Source organism: Oncorhynchus masou, chromosome 30, assembly GCF_036934945.1.
Source record: "Oncorhynchus masou masou isolate Uvic2021 chromosome 30, UVic_Omas_1.1, whole genome shotgun sequence".
In the NCBI taxonomy this organism is placed as follows: Eukaryota; Metazoa; Chordata; class Actinopteri; order Salmoniformes; family Salmonidae; genus Oncorhynchus; species Oncorhynchus masou.
Window position 1 is genome coordinate 55607936 of NC_088241.1, and position 16348 is coordinate 55624283.

Genomic DNA, 16348 nt, shown 5'->3' on the forward strand with positions numbered 1-16348 from the left:
AGTTTACGTATGAAGAGAGTGATCACCTGTTTTAGTTTACGTATGAAGAGAGTGATCACCTGTTTTAGTTTACGTATGAAGAGAGTGATCACCTGTTTTAGTTTACATATGAAGAGAGTAATCACCTGTTTTAGTTTACGTATGAAGAGAGTGATCACCTGTTTTAGTTTACGTATGAAGAGAGTGATCACCTGTTTTAGTTTACGTATGAAGAGAGTAATCACCTGTTTTAGTTTACATATGAAGAGAGTAATCACCTGTTTTAGTTTACGTATGAAGAGAGTGATCACCTGTTTTAGTTTACGTATGAAGAGAGTAAGCAGCAGCCAGAAGAGAGTGGCCACCAGACAGGTACAGGTGAGAGTAAGGATCTCCAGAGACAGGCCCTCTGACGAGTCTACACACAGACAGAAAGAGAGAGAGAGAGAGAGAAAGAGAGAGAGAGACAGAAAGATAGAGAAAGAGAGAGAGAAAGTGAGAGAGAAAGAGAGCGAGAGAGAGAAAGAGAGAGAGAGACAGAAAGATAGTGAGAGAAAGAGAGAGAGAGTGAGAGAGAGAAAGAAAGAGAGAAAGAGAGAGAGATAGAGAGAGAGAGAAAGAGAGAGAGAGAGAGAGAGAGAGAGAGAGAGAGAGAGAGAGAGGATAGCCCAAGTTTACAGGGCATCAGAGTGGGGCTTCTGGAGATATAGAAATTGTCCAAGTTTACAGGGCAGCCAGGAGTATTTCTGAAGATATAGAAATAGCCTCAGTTGACGGGCAGCAGAGTGGGGCTTCTGAAGATATAGAAATAGCCTCAGTTGACGAGGCAGCAGAGTGGGGCGCTTCCGAAAGGAAATCAAAAAGGGAGACAGCTTCCTTCCTGACTTATCAGAACACAACAACACTCAGCCACTCCTCTCCATGGTCAGGCTAGAGAGCATCCGCTGCTGCTGTCCAGGGAAGAGCCCTCCAAACGGGCGTGATGCCACAGAGGACTAGCCTATACTGGAAAGGGCTGGGCCAAGGCTCTCGAAATGAGGAACAGAACTGTGATATAAACCTTCAAAATGTGTTCTGGGAAAATCTATCAAGACTAAGACCAAGTAAATAGTATGCAGCATTGTCTTCATACTGTATCTTGTTATAATAAATGACTGCAATATGTATACATTTAATAATCTAATGGTAGGTATCACAACAATGTGTCCACAGACATAAAAATGCCCATATATGGAAGAAACACATCTTGGATGGTTATAGAAAGAGAGAAGAGAGAGAGTTTAATGTATTCCAGAGTTACTATTGGTTAGTGGATCCTTACTGTGAACCCAGATGTGTATCTTACCTGAGCAGTGTGTATCTTACCTGAGCACTGTGTATCATACCTGAGCACTGTGTATCTTACCTGAGCACTGTGTATCTTACCTGAGCAGTGTGTATCTTACCTGAGCACTGTGTATCTTACCTGAGCACTGTGTATCTTACCTGAGCAGTGTGTATCTTACCTGAGCACTGTGTATCTTACCTGAGCACTGTGTATCTTACCTGAGCACTGTGTATCTTACCTGAGCACTGTGTATCTTACCTGAGTCCTGCAGAAGAGAGTGTTGGTCCTTGTACCATGTGATGAGGGGGTGTGGCACGCGCCGTGGGCGAGGCAGCTGAGTGTCACTGAACCACTGTCTGTAACAGCACTGGAGTCTTCAATACTGTGGGGGAACACACACAATGAGTGTGTGTGTGTGTGAGTGTGTGTGTGTTTATGTGGAGGTGTGTGTGTGAGTGAGTGAGTGAGTGAGTGAGTGAGTGAGTGAGTGAGTGAGTGAGTGAGTGTGGAGGTGTGTGTGCGTGTGTGTGTTGTTAATAACCCAAGGGCCAAGGTCCATGAGAAAAGAGGTCATCACTGCACCACATTCATAAGTCATACAGTAGTCCTCTGAATAGATCATACAGTAGTCCTCTGAATAGATCATACAGTAGTCCTCTGAATAGATCATACAGTAGTCCTCTGAGTAGATCATACAGTAGTCCTCTGAATAGATCATACAGTAGTCCTCTGAATAGATCATACAGTAGTTCTCTGAATAGATCATACAGTAGTCCTCTGAATAGATCATACAGTAGTCCTCTGAATAGGTCATACAGTAGTCCTCTGAATAGATCATACAGTAGTTCTCTGAATAGATCATACAGTAGTCCTCTGAATAGATCATACAGTAGTCCTCTGAATAGATCATACAGTAGTCCTCTGAATAGATCATACAGTAGTCCTCTGAATAGATCATACAGTAGTCCTCTGAATAGATCATACAGTAGTCCTCTGAATAGATCATACAGTAGTCCTCTGAATAGATCATACAGATCATACAGTAGTCCTCTGAATAGATCATACAGTAGTTCTCTGAATAGATCATACAGTAGTCTCTCTGAATAGATCATACAGTAGTCCTCTGAATAGATCATACAGTAGTCCTCTGAATGAATAGAGTCCTCTCATACAGTAGTCCTCTGAATAGATCATACAGTAGTCCTCTGAATAGATCATACAGTAGTCCTCTGAATATCATACATCATACAGTAGTCCTCTGAATAGATCATACAGTAGTAGTCCTCTGAATAGATCATACAGTAGTCCTCTGAATAGATCATACAGTAGTCCTCTGAATAGATCATACAGTAGTCCTCTGAATAGATCATACATAGTCCTCAGATCATACAGTAGTCCTCTGAAGTCCTCTGAATAGATCATACAGTAGTCCTCTGAATAGATCATACAGTAGTCCTCTGAATAGATCATACAGTAGTCTCTCTGTAGTCCTCTGAATAGATCATACAGTAGTCCTCTGAATAGATCATACAGTAGTCCTCTGAATAGATCATCTGAATAGATCATACAGTAGTCCTCTGAAAAGTAGTCCTCTGAATAGATCATACAGTAGTCCTCTGAATAGATCATACAGAATAGTCCTCCTCTGAATAGTCTGAATAGATCATACAGTAGTCCTCTGAATAGATCATACAGTAGTCCTCTGTATAGATCATACAGTAGTCCTCTGAATAGATCATACAGTAGTCCTCTGAATAGATCATACAGTAGTCCTCTGAATACAGTAGTCCTCTGAATAGATCATACAGTAGTCCTCTGAATAGATCATACAGTAGTCCTCTGAATAGTCCTCTGAATAGATCATACAGTAGTCCTCTGAATAGATCATACAGTAGTCCTCTGAATAGATCATACAGTAATAGATCATACAGTAGTCATCTGAATAGATCATACAGTAGTCCTCTGAATAGATCATACAGTAGTCCTCTGAATAGATCATACAGTAGTCCTCTGAATAGATCATACAGTAGTCCTCTGAATAGATCATACAGTAGTCCTCTGAATAGATCATACAGTAGTCATCTGAATAGATCATACAGTAGTCCTCTGAATAGATCATACAGTAGTCCTCTGAATAGATCATACAGTAGTTCTCTGAATAGATCATACAGTAGTCCTCTGAATAGATCATACAGTAGTCCTCTGAATAGATCATACAGTAGTCCTCTGAATAGATCATACAGTAGTCCTCTGAATAGATCATACAGTAGTCCTCTGAATAGGCCATACAGTAGTCCTCTGAATAGATCATACAGTAGTCCTCTGAATAGATCATACAGTAGTCCTCTGAATAGATCATACAGTAGTCCTCTGAATAGATCATACAGTAGTCCTCTGAATAGATCATACAGTAGTCCTCTGAATAGATCATACAGTAGTCCTCTGAATAGTCATCTGAATAGATCATACAGTAGTCCTCTCTGATCATAGATCATACAGTAGTCCTCTGAATAGATCATACAGTAGTCCTCTGAATAGATCATACAGTAGTCCTCTGAATAGGTCATACAGTAGTCCTCTGAATAGATCATACAGTAGTCCTCTGAATAGGTCATACAGTAGTCCTCTGTATAGATCATACAGTAGTCCTCTGAATAGATCATACAGTAGTCTCTCTGAGTATCTGAATAGATCATACAGTAGTCCTCTGAATAGGTCATACAGTAGTCCTCTGAATAGATCATACAGTAGTCCTCTGAATAGGTCATACAGTAGTCCTCTGTATAGATCATACAGTAGTCCTCTGAATAGATCATACAGTAGTCCTCTGAATAGGTCATACAGTAGTCCTCTGTATAGATCATACAGTAGTCCTCTGAATAGGTCATACAGTAGTCCTCTGAATAGATCATACAGTAGTCCTCTGAATAGATCATACAGTAGTCCTCTGAATAGGTCATACAGTAGTCCTCTGTATAGATCATACAGTAGTCCTCTGAATAGAATGAGTGACATTCTTCCTGCAATCGAAAGGAGGGATATTTGACATCCGTCTCTGGACCCCTGCCATGCTCTGATGACAATGTGTGTGTTAGTAACACATTTCTGTGTGAGTGTATGTGTGTGTGCCCTTAACTTCAACTTCACATCAGCTGACGTGCGTCCCTCTTGGGTTTGTAGTAGTAACCTTAAAATACCTCTTTTCCCACTGACCAAAACAATGTATCATTCATCATCAGGGCTGTTATTAGCTGTTAATAGACCATTGACCATTAGTCATAAATGACCACTAAACATTACTCACCACCTAGAATAAGGACATTCCCGCCCCTCTTTCCCTTTTCTCTCCCTTTTCTCTCTCTCTCGCTCTCCTTCTTATTCTCTCTTTCTCTCTCTCCTTATTCTCTCTCTCTCTCTCTCTCTCTCTCTCCTCTCTTATTCTCTCTCTCTCTCTCTCTCCTTCTTATTCTCTCTTTCTCTCTCTCCTTATTCTCTCTCTCTCTCTCTCTCTCCTTCTTATTCTCTCGCTCTCTTTCCTTCTTACCCCCCCTCTATCTTTTGTATTATCTCTTTCTCTTTTTCTCCTTCTCTCTCTCTGTCTCTCTCTAGTAAAAAGCCCATGGGGTCTTGCAGAGGAAGTGTACGCATCAGGATTTGATTGTGAGCAGCAGCAGTAAAAGACATGAATAAAAGGTACTTAAGTAACGCGGGACTGACTGTTGTTTCCCATATCTTCCCCCTGGACAACAATTGATGATTGTCTGTGAGTTCGTGGTCTGACAGTGTCTGATTGGCTGATTGTTCCTCTGGCCCTGTGAAGGGGCCTGTAAATGTGGCATTGTGGGAAGTGCCATTGTGTCCTCTTCCTCCTGACGAGGGAGCATTCCCACGTGAAAGAAAGACTGAGGCAGGGAGGGGCCCCAGGAAACTACAGGACCCAGTTCCCAAGCACTGATCTGACAACGTGTGTGTGTGTGTGTGTGTGTGTGTGTGTGTGTGTGTGTGTGTGTGTGTGTGTGTCGTTGTGTGTGAACTTGAGGGTTTATGTGCATACCAGGTGGTGAATGGTGTTATCGCCATACAATGGAAAGGGCCATATAGGCAAGCAGTTGTATTTTCTGCTGAGTTGAAATGACATTGTATGTGTGTCTATGACCCTGTTTGTCAGTGGATGTGTTATAGTGATGTTGATGTTGATGATGATGATGATCAGAGTGATCACGTGTGAGAGGTTAGAGGGCTCTGCTGTGTCAGTCACTCGTTGCCATGACAACTTGGTGTACAGTTGTTTATTGGCTACGCAAGTGAGGTCTCCTCCCTCTCTTAGTTCCTCCTCCTGTTTCACACCGAAGCCTCCTGGGACATCTGAGAGAGGGAGGTTGGAGAGAAAGAAGGAGGGGGGAGACCGGGAGGTGAGGAGGGAGAGAGGGAGGTCGGAGAGAAAGAAGGAGGGGGGAGACCGGGAGGTGAGGAGGGAGAGAGGGAGGTTGGAGAGAAAGAAGGAGGGGGAGACCGGGAGGTGAGGAGGGAGAGAGGGAGGTCGGAGAGAAAGAAGGAGGGGGGAGACCGGGAGGTGAGGAGGGAGAGAGGGAGGGAGGGCTGCAGAGATTCAGTTCCTATTCAAGCCACTTTGGTCTACACCTCCCTATCACACAACTCTGAAAACCCTTGTAACACCACAACAAACCTTCCTGCCCATCTCACTAGACCTCTTGAACTTGAGTCCACCAAGCCACTATTTTCTTAACCTTTGATGACAAAGTTGAAGAACTATTGTGGGTAAAAGTATTTTGAAGAATAGGGTAAAAAGGCCTTTTATTATGGCTCGAGGCTTTCCTGATGGCAGGTAGTGTTCATCTGTCTCCAACACCCCCAGTTCCCTCCAAATAAAGGGGGCCTGGCGGCCCAGGGAAGTGCACCCCACACAGGGAAGTGCACCTCACACAGGGAAGTGCATCCCGCACAGGGAAGTGCACCCCGCACAGGGAAGTGCACCCCGCACAGGGAAGTGCACCCCGCACAGGGAAGTGCACCCCGCACAGGGAAGTGCACCCCGCACAGGGAAGTGCACCCCGCACAGGGAAGTGCACCCCGCACAGGGAAGTGCACCCCACACAGGGAAGTGCACCCCACACAGGGAAGTGCACCCCACACAGGGAAGTGCACCCCACACAGGGAAGTGCACCCCACACAGGGAAGTGCATCCCACACAGGGAAGTGCACCCCGCACAGGGAAGTGACTCGATAAGAGCCCAAGGTTCCTGTTTCACTCAAACACACACATATATACAGCAGACAACACACACAGGGGTAAACACACACATATATACAGCAGACAACACACACAGGGGTAAACACACACATATATACAGCAGACAACACACACAGGGGTAAACACACACATATATACACACACATATATACAGACAACACACACAGGATTAAACACACACATATATACAGCAGACAGGGGTAAACACACACACAGCAGGGTAAACACACACATATATACAGCAGACAACACACACAGGATTAAACACACACATATATACAGCAGACAACACACACAGGGGTAAACACACACATATATACAGCAGACAACACACACAGGGGTAAACACACACATATATACAGCAGACAACACACACAGGGGTAAACACACACATATATACAGCAGACAACACACACAGGGGTAAACACACACATATATACAGCAGACAACACACACAGGGGTAAACACACACATATATACAGCAGACAACACACACAGGGGTAAACACACACATATATACAGCAGACAACACACACAGGGGTAAACACACACATATATACAGCAGACAACACACACAGGGGTAAACACACACATATATACAGCAGACAACACACACAGGGGTAAACACACACATATACACAGCAGACAACACACACAGGGGTAAACACACACATACAAATACACAGCGGACAACATTCTCTCACGCGCACACACACACACAACAACACCAGCACGCACACACGTACAGACGCGTGCACACACGCGCGCACACACACACACACACACACACACACACACACACACACACACACACACACACACACACACACACACACACACACACACACACACACACGCACGCTCTTTCTCTCTATCATCACAGTGAGAGAGGGGGAGGAATTGAGAGAGAGACAAAAGACAAGAAGAGAGAGAGAGAGAGAGATAGAGAGGGGGGGAGGGTGAAAGATTGGGAGAGGCAGTGACGATTAATATGATAGTCACTCATAGCTTTTACATCATGACACAGAAACACACCAACGTATGCAATAGTGCACATACCGGTAGTACTATACTGCAAGTCATAATGTAGGACGTTGTTTGGATTATGTGACTGTGTAGTGACCAGCATGTTGGTGTAATGTTGTTGTACTGCACCTGTAATATAAAAGGACATGTCCAGTTCGTTCTTGAGGCAATACAGCGATACACTGCGGATACAAACACCTCAGCAACCATCAAAATCCCCACAGTCTGTGGAAAATAAACCCACGCACGCACACACACACACAGACACACACACTCTCTACCTCTGCTACCACCGATAGCAGCAGTAAGATTTTCCAGCAGCCGATTGAGATAATAGATGTCTCTGAGCCAGCACTACTGCCCACCAGACCACAGGGCAGCTAAACACACTACACGCACTCAATTAACTAAGTGTGTGTATGTGTGTGATAGAAAGATTAATGAGATGTAGCATCTTTGGGTATATGATATCAATCAAATCAAATCAAATTGTATTTGTCACATGTGCTGAATACAACAGGTGTAGTAGACCTTACCGTGAAATACTTACTTACAATTCCTTAACCATCAATGCAGTTAAGAAAATATTTACTAAATAATCTAAAGTAAAAAAGTAACACAATAAAAGAACAATAACAAGGCTATATACAAGGGGTACCGGTACCGAGTCAATGTACAGGGGTACAGGTTAGTCAAAGTAATTGAGGTAATTTATACATGCAGGTAGAGGTAAAGTGACTATGCATAGACAATAAACAGTGTGTAGTAGCAGTGTAAAAACAAAGGGGGAGGGGGGTCAATGTAAATAGTTTTGGTAGCCTTTTGATTAATTGTTCAGCAGTCTTATGGCTTGGGGGTAGAAGCTGTTAAGGAGCCTTTTGGACCGAGACTTGGCGCTCTGGTATCATGAGGTAGCAGAGAGAACAGTCTGTGACTTGGGTGACTGGAGTCTTTGACCATTTTTGGGTCCTTCCTCTGACACCGCCTGGTATAGAGGTCCTGAATGGCATGAAGCTTGGCCCCAGTGACGTACTGACATTTACGCACAACCCTCTATAGCGCCTTACGGCCGGATGCCAAGCAGTTGCCATACCAGGCTGTGATGCAGCCTCAGGATACTCACGATGGTGCAGCTGTGTAACCTTTGAGGATTTGGGGAACCATGTCTTTTCAGTCTCTTGAGGTGGAATAGGCGTTGTGGTGTCCTCTCGCGACTGTCTTAGTTTGGACCACACAGCTGCCATACCGCTCAGGAAGGAGACACGTTCTGTCTCCTACAGATGAACATATTTTGGTGTGAAAAGTGCAAATCAATCCCAGAACAACAGCAAAGGACCTTGTGAAGATTCTGGAGGAAACAGGTACAAAAGTATCTATATCCACAGTAAAACGAGTCCTATATCGACATAACCTGAATGGCCGCTCAGCAAGGAAGAAGCCACTGCTCCAAAAACGCCATAAAACGCCAGACTACAGTTTGCAACTGCACACGGGGACAAAGATCCTACTTTTGTCCTCTGGTCTAATGAAACTGTTTAGCCATAACCACTGTTATGTTTTGAAGAAAAAGGGTTAGGCTTGCAAGCAGAAGAATACCATCCCAACCGTGAAGCATGGGGGTGGCAGCATCATGTTGTGGGGGTGCTTTGCTGCAGGAGGGACTGGTGCACTTCACAAAATAGATGACATCATGAGGGAGGAAAATTATGTGGATATATTGAAGCAGCATCTCAAGACATCAGTTAGGAAGTTAAAGCTTGGTCGTAAATGGGTCTTCCAAATGAACAATGACCCCAAGCATATTTCCAAAGTTGCTGCAAAATGTCTTAAGGACAACAAAGTCAAGGTATTGGAGTGGCCATCACAAAGCCCAGACCTCAATCATATAGAACATTTCTGGGAAGAACTGAAAAAGCATGTGCGAGCAAGGTGGCCTACAAACCTGACTCAGTTACAGCTATGTCAAGAGAAATAGGCCAAAATTCATCCAACTTACTGCTGGAAGCTTGTGGAAGGTAACCCAAAATGTTTGACCCAAGTTAAACAATTTAAAGGCAATGCTACCAAATACTAATTGAGTGTATGTAAACTTCTGACCACTCGGAATGTGATTAAATAAATAACTATCTCTGCTATTATTCTGACATTTCACATTCATAAAATAAAGTGGTGATCCTAACTGACCTAAGACATGGAATTTTTTACTTTTGACTTAAATGGATTAAATGTTAGGAATTGTGAGATTCTGAGTTTAAATGCATTTGGCTAAGGCGTATGTGAACTTCCCACTTCAACTGTATATGATAACAGTGGCAAGAAAAAGTATGTGAACACTTTGGAAATACCTGGATTTCTTCATAAATTGGTCATACAATTTAATCTGGTCTTCATCTACAGTGCCTTGCGAAAGTATTCGGCCCCCTTGAACTTTGCGACCTTTTGCCACATTTCAGGCTTCAAACATAAAGATATAAAACTGTATTTTTTTGTGAAGAATCAACAACAAGTGGAACACAATCATGAAGTGGAACGACATTTATTGGATATCTCAAACCTTTTTAACAAATCAAAAACTGAAAAATTGGGCGTGCAAAATTATTCAGCCCCTTTACTTTCAGTGCAGCAAACTCTCTCCAGAAGTTCAGTGAGGATCTCTGAATGATCCAATGTTGACCTAAATGACTAATGATGATAAATACAATCCACCTGTGTGTAATCAAGTCTCCGTATAAATGCACCTGCACTGTGATAGTCTCAGAGGTCCGTTAAAAGCGCAGAGAGCATCATGAAGAACAAGGAACACACCAGGCAGGTCCGAGATACTGTTGTGAAGAAGTTTAAAGCCGGATTTGGATACAAAAAGATTTCCCAAGCTTTAAACATTCCAAGGAGCACTGTGCAAGCGATAATATTGAAATGGAAGGAGTATCAGACCACTGCAAATCTACCAAGACCTGGCCGTCCCTCTAAAATTTCAGCTCATACAAGGAGAAGACTGATCAGAGATGCAGCCAAGAGGCCCATGATCACTCTGGATGAACTGCAGAGATCTACAGCTGAGGTGGGAGACTCTGTCCATAGGACAACAATCAGTCGTATATTGCACAAATCTGTCCTTTATGGAAGAGTGGCAAGAAGACCATTTCTTAAAGATATCCATAAAAAGTGTCGTTTAAAGCTTGCCACAAGCCACCTGGGAGACACACCAAACATGTGGAAGAAGGTGCTCTGGTCAGATGAAACCAAAATGGAACTTTTTGGCAAAAATGCAAAACGTTATGTTTGGCGTAAAAGCAACACAGCTCATCACCCTGAACACACCATACCCACTGTCAAACATGGTGGTGGCAGCATCATGGTTTGGGCCTGCTTTTCTTCAGCAGGGACAGGGAAGATGGTTAAAATTGATGGGAAGATGGATGGAGCCAAATACAGGACCATTCTGGAAGAAAACGTGATGGAGTCTGCAAAAGACCTGAGACTGGGACAGAGATTTGTCTTCCAACAAGACAATGATCCAAAACATAAAGCAAAATCTGCAATGGAATGGTTCAAAAATAAACATATCCAGGTGTTAGAATGGCCAAGTCAAAGTCCAGACCTGAATCCAATCGAGAATCTGTGGAAAGAACTGAAAACTGATGTTCACAAATGCTCTCCATCCAACCTCACTGAGCTCGAGCTGTTTTGCAAGAAGGAATGGGAAAAAATGTCAGTCTCTCGATGTGCAAAACTGATAGAGACATACCCCAAGCGACTTACAGCTGTAATCGCAGCAAAAGGTGGCGCTACAAAGTATTAACTTAAGGGGGCTGAATAATTTTGCACGGCCAATTTTTCAGTTTTTGATTTGTTAAAAAAGTTTGAAATATCCAATAAATGTCGTTCCACTTCATGATTGTGTCCCACTTGTTGTTGATTCTTCACAAAAAATACAGTTTTATATCTTTATGTTTGAAGCCTGAAATGTGGCAAAAGGTTGCAAAGTTCAAGGGGGCCGAATACTTTCGCAAGGCACTGTAAGTCACAACAATAGGAAAACTGTCTGCTTAAGCTAATAACCTTAGGATGAGGTTTTGATGTTGGTGTGCTGTGCCTTTTTTTCTCCACACATAGTGTTGTGTTCCTTCCAAACAACTCAACTGTAGTTTCATCTGTCCACAGAATAGTTTGTCAGAAGATCTGTAGAACATCCAGGCGCGCTTTGGCAACTTCAGACATGCAGCAATGTTTTTTTTGGACAGCAGTGGTTTCTTCCGTGGTGTCCTATGAACACCATTCTTGTTTAGTGTTTTACGTATCGTAGACTCGTCAACAGAGATGTTTGCAAGTTCCAGAGATTTCTGTAAGTCTTTAGCTGACACTCTAGGATTCTTCTTAACCTCATTGAGAATTCTGCGCTGTGCTCTTGCAGTCATCTTTGCAGGATTGCCACTCCTAGGGAGAGTAGCAACAGAGCTGAACTTTCTCAGTTTATAGACAATTTGTCTTATCGTGGACTGATGAACATCAAGTATTTTAGAAATACTTTTGTAACCCTTTCCAGCTTTTTGCAAGTCAACAATTCTTAATCTTCTGCGATCTCTTGTTCGAGGCATGGTTCACATCAGGCAATGCTTCTTGTGAATAGTAAACTAAAATTTTGTGAGTGTTTTTATAGGGCAAGGCAGCTCCAACCAACATCTCCAATCTCGGTTCATTGATTGGACTGCAGGTTAGCTGACTCCTTACTCCAATTAGCTTTTGGAGAAGTCATTAGCTTAGGGGTTCACATACTTTTCCCACCTACACTGAGAATGTTTAAATTATGTATTCAATATAGACAAGAAAAATACAATAATTTGTGTGTTATTAGTTCAAGCACACTTGTTTGTCTATTGTTGTGACTTAGATGAAGATCAGATCAAATTTGATGACCAATTTATACAGAAATCCAGGTATTTCACAGGGGTTCACATACTTTTTCTTGCCACTGTCTCTCTCTCTGTGTGTGTGTGTGTGTGTGTGTGTGTGTGTGTGTGTGTGTGTGTGTGTGTGTGTGTGTGTGTGTGTGTGTGTGTGTGTGTGTGTGTGTGTGTGTAATCCATCATGGTGTGCTGTGTGTGTCAGTGTAATCCATCGTGCTGTGTCAGTGTGATATCCATCATGGCTGTGTCAGTGTGTGATCCATCATGGCTGTGTCAGTGTGTGATCCATCATGGCTGTGTCAGTGTGTAATCCATCATGGCTGTGTCAGTGTGATATCCATCATGGCTGTGTCAGTGTGTGATATCCATCATGGCTGTGTCAGTGTGTGATCCATCATGGCTGTGTCAGTGTGTGATCCATCATGGCTGTGTCAGTGTGTAATCCATCATGGCTGTGTCAGTGTGATATCCATCATGGCTGTGTCAGTGTGTGATAATCCATCATGGCTGTGTCAGTGTGTGTAATCCATCATGGCTGTGTCAGTGTGTAATCCATCATCCATCATGGCTGTGATCCATCAGTGTGTAATCCATCATGGCTGTGTAATCCATCAGTGTGTAATCCATCATGGCTGTGTCAGTGTGATAATCCATCATGGCTGTGTCATGGCTGTGTCAGTGTGTGATCCATCATGGCTGTGTCAGTGTGTAATCCATCATGGCTGTGTCAGTGTGTGATCCATCATGGCTGTGTCAGTGTGTGATCCATCATGGCTGTGTCAGTGTGTGATCCATCATGGCTGTGTCAGTGTGTAATCCATCATGTGTTTCTCTGGGGTAGTGTGTAATCCATCATGGCTGTGTCAGTGTGTAATCCATCAGTGTGCTGTGTCTGGGGTATGTGTGTGTAATCCATCATGGCTGTGTCAGTGTGTAATCCATCATGGCTGTGTCAGTGTGTAATCCATCATGGCTGTGTCAGTGTGTAATCCATCATGGTCAGTGTGTGTGTGTTTCTCTGGGGTATGTGTGTGTAATCCATCATGGCTGTGTCAGTGTGTGTGTGTCAGTGTGTGTGTGTTTCTCTGGGGTATGTGTGTGTAATCCATCATGGCTGTGTCAGTGTGTGATCCATCATGGCTGTGTCAGTGTGTAATCCATCATGGCTGTGTCAGTGTGTGTGTGTCAGTGTGTGTGTGTTTCTCTGGGGTATGTGTGTGTAATCCATCATGGCTGTGTCAGTGTGTGTGTGTCAGTGTGTGTGTGTGTTTCTCAGTGTGTAATCCATCATGGCTGTGTCAGTGTGTGTGTGTCAGTGTGTGTGTGTGTTTCTCTGGGGTATGTGTGTGTAATCCATCATGGCTGTGTCAGTGTGTGATCCATCATGGCTGTGTCAGTGTGTGTGTGTCAGTGTGTGTGTGTTTCTCTGGGGTATGTGTGTGTAATCCATCATGGCTGTGTCATCATGGCTGTGTCAGTGTGTCAGTGTGTGATCCATCATGGCTGTGTCAGTGTGTGTGTGTCAGTGTGTGTGTGTTTCTCTGGGGTATGTGTGTGTAATCCATCATGGCTGTGTCAGTGTGTGTGTGTCAGTGTGTGTGTAATGTGTAATCCATCATGGCTGTGTGTGTGTGTCAGTGTGTGTGTGTTTCTCTGGGGTGTAATCCATCATGGCTGTGTCAGTGTGTGTAATGTGTCAGTGTGTGTGTGTTTCATCTGGGGTGTGTGTGTCAGTGTGTGTGTGTTCCATCATGGCTGTGTCAGTGCTGTGTCAGTGTGTGTGTGTGTTTCTGGGGTATGTGTGTAATCCATCATGGCTGTGGGTATGTGTGTGTCAGTGTGTGTGTTTCTCTGGGGTGTCATGGCTGTGTCAGTGTGTGTGTGTGTGTGTGTGTTTCTCTGGGGTATGTGTGTGTAATCCATCATGGCTGTGTGTGTGTAATCCATCATGGCTGTGTCATGTGTGTGTGTCAGTGTGTGTGTTTCTCTGGGGTATGTGTGTGTATCCATCCATGGCTGTGTCATGTGTCAGTGTGTGTGTGTTTCTCATGTGTGTGTGTGTGTCATGTGTGTGTGTGTGTGTCAGTGTGTGTGTGTTTCTCTGGGGTATGTGTGTGTAATCCATCATGGCTGTGTCAGTGTGTGTGTGTCAGTGTGTGTGTGTTTCTCTGGGGTATGTGTGTGTGATCCATCATGGCTGTGTCAGTGTGTGTGTGTCAGTGTGTGTGTGTGTTTCTCTGGGGTATGTGTGTGTCAGTGTGTGTGTGTTTCTCTGGGGTATGTGTGTGTCAGTGTGTGTGTGTTTCTCTGGGGTATGTGTGTGTAATCCATCATGGCTGTGTCAGTGTGTGTGTGTCAGTGTGTGTGTGTTTCTCTGGGGTATGTGTGTGTAATCCATCATGGCTGTGTCAGTGTGTGTGTGTCAGTGTGTGTGTGTTTCTCTGGGGTATGTGTGTGTAATCCATCATGGCTGTGTCAGTGTGTGTCAGTGTGTGTGTGTCAGTGTGTGTGTGTTTCTCTGGGGTATGTGTGTGTAATCCATCATGGCTGTGTCAGTGTGTGTGTGTTTCTCTGGGGTATGTGTGTGTAATCCATCATGGCTGTGTCAGTGTGTGTGTGTCAGTGTGTGTGTGTTTCTCTGGGGTATGTGTGTGTCAGTGTGTGTGTGTCAGTGTGTGTGTGTTTCTCTGGGGTATGTGTGTGTCAGTGTGTGTGTGTTTCTCTGGGGTATGTGTGTGTCAGTGTGTGTGTGTCAGTGTGTGTGTGTGTGTGTGTGTTTCTCTGTGGGTCAGTGTGTGTGTGTCATGTGTGTGTCAGTGTGTGTGTGTCAGTGTGTGTGTGTTTCTCTGGGGTATGTGTGTGTCAGTGTGTGTGTGTTTCTCTGGGGTATGTGTGTGTCAGTGTGTGTGTGTTTCTCTGGGGTATGTGTGTGTCAGTGTGTGTGTGTTTCTCTGGGGTATGTGTGTGTAATCCATCACAGTCCCTCCCTCTGTGTCTCAGCCTGTCCACTCCACCGGTGGTGCGCTCACCTTATTCTTCCCCTGGAGCACTTCCTGTCTGTGTGTAGGATGTGGTTCTGTGTGGATGTGCTGGGGGCCCTCTCTCTCACCAGGCTCCATAGTGAGGAGGAGTAAGAGAGGGACAGGGCTCAGCTGTGTTGACACAGTGAAGTCACGGCTAGCCAGACGGCAGGTGTGTGTGTGAGAGTGTGTTTGTTCCACAGCTGTGCGCTGCAGGAGGAAGACCGGAACTCATCATCACTATTGTAATCGCTATCTTCATCTTTATCTTGGCCATCATCGTCATCATCATCCCTATTATTGTCTCCTAACCATCAGCATCCTTATTATGACATCAGCAGCACTACCATCATCATCATCATCCCTTGTTCACTGCTCAACTGCTTTCCCGATGGAGTCTTGTAAATGGTGTCAGTGTCTGTAGCAGCATGTACTCTCTGCCGACATTGTTCATTCCTGTACTGTAGGATGTAGAGGTGGTATTGTCAGCTAACATCCCTCCATTCTTAAATCATCCCTCCATTCTTAAATCATCCCTCCATTCTTAAATCATCCCACCATTCATGAATTGTCCATTCTATTCTTAAACATTCCAAGGGGATTAACCACTGGGGTTTTCCCGGGTAATGAACAACTCCTGGCTACACTGTTACCTTTCTATGTCCATCTGAAGAAAAAAGAATATCTCTCTGCCTGCTTTTAAATGACATTGCGCGCCTTCAAGTAGATCATTTGAGATTTTTCTCGCAGAGCAACTCTGATTTTTATATTCCTACAACAATATTTCAACACCTTTCATAATCTCAAATGATCACAA

The 16348-nt window shown here is 43.9% G+C and overlaps 1 pseudogene; it reads right to left on the bottom strand.

Annotated features, from left to right (window-relative positions):
• LOC135521669 (vascular endothelial growth factor receptor 1-like) overlaps positions 1–16348 on the bottom strand; it is a 137164-nt pseudogene that overhangs the window by 83122 nt on the left and 37694 nt on the right.